A 5,792-nucleotide genomic window follows, 5' to 3' on the forward strand; every position below is an offset into this window, starting at 1 on the left:
GCAGACTTCAGAGTGGAAGGAGCACCATATGGTGGTTAAGAGAGAGGATTTAGCTGGAATGGTAATTGGGAGCTATGTCGCTATAGTGGAAACCCCTAAAAGTTACCCCATTCCAGAAACTACACCCCTCAAGGAATACTTCAAGGTGTGTAATGAGCATTTTGACCCATCAGGTGTTTCACAGAATTAGGAAACGCTTGGCTGTGAAAATAAAAAATTTCAAATTTTTCCAGAAAAAGTTGCTTTCCACCCACATTTTTCACTTTCACAAGAGGTAACAGGACAAAATTCACCCCATGTTTTGTTACCCATTTCCCCCCGAATACGCCAACACCCCATATGTTTTAAAAAAATGATGTATGGCCGCACGGCAGGCTTCAGAGTGGAAGGAGCACCATATGGTTAGCAGAGATGATTTGGCTGGAATGGTAATTGGGAGCTATGTCGCATATGAAAACAAGCTGAGGTGGCCCTATAGTGGAAATCCCCCAAAATGTGACCCCATTCCGGAAACAGCACCCCGGTATGAACATTTTAAGTGGTGGAAAGGGTACTTTTTAGCAAACAGGTTTTTCACAGAAGGCAGAAATACTAGAGAGAGGATTTCAAAGCACACATTTGTAAAAATGAAAAATTACTAGCAGGCCCCAATTTTTCACTTTCACAAGGGGTTAAAGGAGTAAATGCACCCCAGTATATGTTCCCCATTTTCTCCCCCTTTTGCAAACACCCCATATGTGCTCGTAGCCTGCTGTATTGGCGCACAACAGGCCTCTACAGGCAAAGTGCAAAATATGTTTTTTGCAGGCCTGAATTGGCAGACATGGATTTTTGCTGCCATGTCGCATTAAAAATTTTTCCTGAGGTCTCCAGAAATGAAAAACCTCAAGAAGTCACCCCATTTCGTAAACAGCACCCTGTACGAACATTTTAAGTGGTGGAAAGGGTACTTTTTAGCAAACAGGTGTCTTACAGAAAAGAATATGTAGTGGTTGTTGGAAAGTGGATATTCAAGCGAGGTGGACTAAATCAGATATAAAATGGAAATATTACAGGGAGCATAAAAATGTATATTCCATGGAAGAATCAGATTCTGAAGCAGTCCTGCATGCACAGGCCAGGTTTTTTAGGGCAGGTTTCACATTGGTAAATGGTGTCTTTCCTTATCCCTCTTTTGTGACACACCCTACATCTTTTTTGGGTCCTTCCCTTCCTTGCTGTCTGGGTGACTTGACCTGGAAAATGTTGCCCTAGTACGACAGTACTGGGACCCTCCCCGGCCTGGGTTTGAAAAATTAGGGCCTTGATCTTGGAACTGAGGGAAAGTTCCTCTGTGGCCTGAAGATTGAAATAGGATGCATGCATTGCACATTGCTATCTGTAAAATGTGTACTTTTGTTTTTCGTGTGGCACTGTAGGGCTTCATAAGTTGATCTGCAAGATCCACCCCTCCCATGTGCCTGTTATAATCAAGGATGCAGTCTGGTTTGGGGACAGTGGTAGTGGTACCTCGTACAGCGGCAAGGGAGCTGGCATTGGTGTAAATGGTGGTCAGTACAAGGATGTCCCTCTTGTCCTTGTACTTAACCACCACCATATTCTCATTGCAGAGAGCCCTATTTTTGCCCATTCTCAGTACTTTCCCTACCAGGGATCTAGGGAGGCCTCTTTGATATTTGTGTACTGTGCCGCAAGCCACAGTACCTCTGGCAGTTAGGGACCTGAATAGGGGTATGCTGGTATAATAGTTATCCACATAGAAGTGGTAACCCTTATCCAGCAGTGGGTGCAGTAATTCCCATACAATCTTCCCACTAACTCCTAGGAAGGGAGGGAAGGGGCATTCTGGAGGTTTTATTCTGGAATCTTACCTTTGTAAACTCGGAATTTGTGGGTCTACCCGGATTTACTCTCACAGAGTTTGTATATTTTTATGCCATACCTTGCCCGTTTGCTAGGCAGGTATTGGCGGAAACTAATCCTCCCTTTGAACAATAATAGGAACTCATCTACACTGACATTTTTATCTGGGTTGTACACCTCAGCAAACTTGTTGCTGAAGTGGTCAATGACAGGCCTAACCTTGAACGGTCAAATGTTGGGTCGTTTTGGGGTGGGCACTGTGTATTGTCATTGTAGTGTAGGAATTTTCGGATTGATTTAAATCGCTTCCGGGTCATGGTCTGACTGTAAATTGGAGTTTGGTAGAAAATGTCAGAACTCCAATATTGCCTAACGTTTGGCTTCTTTACTACGCCCATATGCAGCATGAGTCCCCAAAACATCTTCATCTCTACTGCATCTACTGGGGTTCTGAGCAATGAATTGTTGGGCGTACAAATTGGTTTGGGCCACCATTAGATTTACAAAATCTTCAAATGAATGGGTCCGCATCCATGATGCGGGGTGCACAAAGACGGTGCCTGTGTATTGCAGACCCGCTGTATGCAGGCCGCAACACGGCCATGGGTAACGGCCATGTGAATGAGGCCTAACAGTCAGTCAACAACACACAATGTGATCAAGATTGCTGCAGTACACCTGCAGCCTTTGCTACTCATTAAGTTCGCCGATGTGGCTGTTACTGAGGCAGGTTGTTGGTTGTCATGGCCACACTGGGAGGGCGAATTAGAAACTTCTCTTAGCACCTACGAATCTGCATCCCCCTCCTCACATCCCTGCTGTGGTGCTGGCATCCGGAAGCCACTAAAGAGTTCAGATAAGATGATGCTTCCTTCCTCTGCTGATGTGTAAAACGGCTTATAAACCCTGCCGGACCCCCCAACCTTACAGGCCCCATAGTGATCATGTGGTCTGCCACCATTGGCGGTATGCCACTGCCCAGAGACTGTCCAGGATCATAAGGCCATGCATGCTAGCAAGGTATTAATTGTTTATGGCTACTGACTTTGCTGCTTGTGGAAGGTTTAGGTTAGTTTCACACTGACATTAAAACGATCATATCTGACAGGCATAGCCAGAAAGGGCCTGAGCACCGCCAGGTCCTATTGACTATAATAGGTGAGGATCCGGCCTGTTTCCCATTTCCCAGTGCCATTATAGTCAACAGGCTCCAACGCAGTATCTGGCTTGTCGGAAACTATGAACTCTGGCAGGCTGTTCCTCTTCATAGCCAATATCTGACATGTGTTGGTTGGAGTCTCATCGCTAGATATGCGTTATATCTTCAGGTTCCACTTCCGACATATTTGCCGGGTTGCAGACGGATCTCCACCAGTCCCCATTAATGGGGCTGAACGGGAACATGATGGCTTCTGGCAATGCCAGATCCAGAGAAACCCACAAGGCTAGTGTGACTAGCCTAAGTTATAAAAGCTAGTGCAACAAAAAAGGATCAACTGTCTATTCGATCCAGCCAATATTCCATGTTTCATTTTATCTTCTTCAGATAATATAAAAAGCAATGATACGGTACGGATGCTATGGGAAATACCTACACTTCATGTTGGTACTATTTATCAAAAACTATAGAAAGGCATGTCAAGACTATTCACTACTCTCTCCATGCATAAAAGCTGACTCCATAATAGTTGAAGTAAAAACATTATAGTAATTACAAGCTCTCAACTACAGTGAAAGTCTAGCATGTGTGACATGGGAACAAATAATAGGCTCACAATATGGGGTTATTTTAGGACTCTTTATTCCATCTTTGCATTTCATTTTTAGAACAATTGCTATCATATGAGAAAGTATAAGTAGAACATTCCCGTAGCTAAACGCTATACATAGTAGCCATTAGGTACTGTAAAATAAATGTATATTCTGTCATGAAAATCATTACAATAAAACATTTTAAAAAATACAATTTAAAAACTATTGCCAGCTCACTTGTATTCAGCTCCAGAGATCAAAGATGCCAGGGCCTCGCTTGTGTTCAACAGAAAATAAAAGGGTCCGACAAAACATACCTTAAAATCTTTTGAGGCTTTGTTCAGTCACAAACATACTTATAAGGCCCAGTTACCAAATCATTTATTTGGTTAGTTATTTCCATCCTTTTTGTAAGCCAAAATCAGGAGTTAAGGCTACACAGAGATAAGGTATACGGGAAAGATCTGTACCTGTTCTGTGTTTTTGACCCTCAACTGGTTTTGGCTCACAAGAACTAATTTAAAAAAAACGGATTAAATAAGTGAAGTGTGAACTAGGCAATTGCAGATGGTCAAATAATGCTTATGTTTTTTGGACATGTAAACTGCCCTTATTCACCTCTATGCAACTGTGTGTAAGAAGTATATTTTTCACTAGAATACATCTCCAAATGATTTTAATGTATGTGTTATTTCTTTAGTCTAGAATAATTATGTTAGGCTAGTTTCACATTTGTGGCAGCAATTCTGGCATGCTGTTCCAGCAGAGTCGGATGCAACCTGAATACCTCATATCCCCATGGGGTCTGGCGGAGATCTGTCAAAAATGCAGAGAATTGGCAGGGCAAAAACTGCTGCATACTGCAGTTTGTGTCTGGCCGATTCCCAGCATTCTCTGTGGGAACTGGCTGCAGTACCCTTAAATGTCAGTGTTTTTTTACTGTGTAAGAAGTGCATATATTTTACATACTCACCACCTTCTGCCTGTAAAAAATAAAAACACAGTGGGGTAGATTTACTAAGACTTTCTAATAGTTGGACAGTGTAACTAGACAGTCTAAAGATGCACCAGATTGATCAAAGTGGCTTATGCTGTATGATAAATTTGGTTTATCTTTAGACATTTTTGTTTAACTTTATACCACCTATTGGTTATTGACTTACTTTGCACCAAAATGTTGGCGCCATGTCCCTTTTCCAGTAAGTCGCGTTCCTTTGCTGAGCAATCCACAAAAAATTCTAAGAAACCTAATAAATTAGGTGAACGGCATATATATGCTTTTTATGGCCGCGAATTGAGTGAGAATTCTGTCACGTTTATCTTAGTAAATGTCCCCTAGTGTTGAAGCTTTAAAGGGGTTGTCTTGTTTCAAGAGGAAAACAGACAACTCATGGAATTGACCTTTTATAAAGAATCTGACAGATCCTGTGCTGCCACTGCAGTTCTCCCAGCAGGACTCTGTTTTGTCAACAGCACATGACCGCTGCAGCCAATCACTGGCCTCTGCCATGCACTGAAGTAATCAGTGATTGACTGATGTCACCACTGAGTTGTTTGGACAAAACCTTCAAATCTTGGGACTGTTTTGTGTTTTATTGGTAATATTTTAATCTTTTCTATTTAATTGTTAATATTTTAATGTGTTTAATGTGTAAATATATATGTATTTATGTGTATTATACCAGCAGTCCCCAACTGCCGTGCCGCGGCCCAGGACTGGGCCCTGGAAGATTGTTTGCTGGGCCGCGGCGATCAAGGCAGTCTTTAACGCGGTACTAATGAAGCGCTTCATTAGTACAGGAGGACCAGGAAGCAGTGAAGGATCTGTACACACCGCTTCCTAGTCCTCGGCTCGGCTATCGGCTACACTGTGCACTGCGATACACAGCCGACTGCAGGATGAAGAGGATCGCGATGGTGACCAGGAGCAGGAGAGGGAAGTGTTTTTTTATTTTTGTTTTTTATTTGCCCTGGGCGCTGACATAGGGGCTAATGGCTCACATATGGGTTTGATGGCTGACATGGGGGGCTGATGGCTGACATAAGGGGCTGATGGCTGACATGGGGGGCTGATGGCTGAATTTGGGGGGGTGGCTGATATAAGGGGCTGATGGCTGACATGGGGGCTGATGGCTGACATAAGGGGCTGATGGCTGACATAAGGGGCTGATGGCTGA

The sequence above is a fragment of the Bufo gargarizans genome, chromosome 2, assembly GCF_014858855.1.
Source record: "Bufo gargarizans isolate SCDJY-AF-19 chromosome 2, ASM1485885v1, whole genome shotgun sequence".
Classification (NCBI taxonomy): Eukaryota; Metazoa; Chordata; class Amphibia; order Anura; family Bufonidae; genus Bufo; species Bufo gargarizans.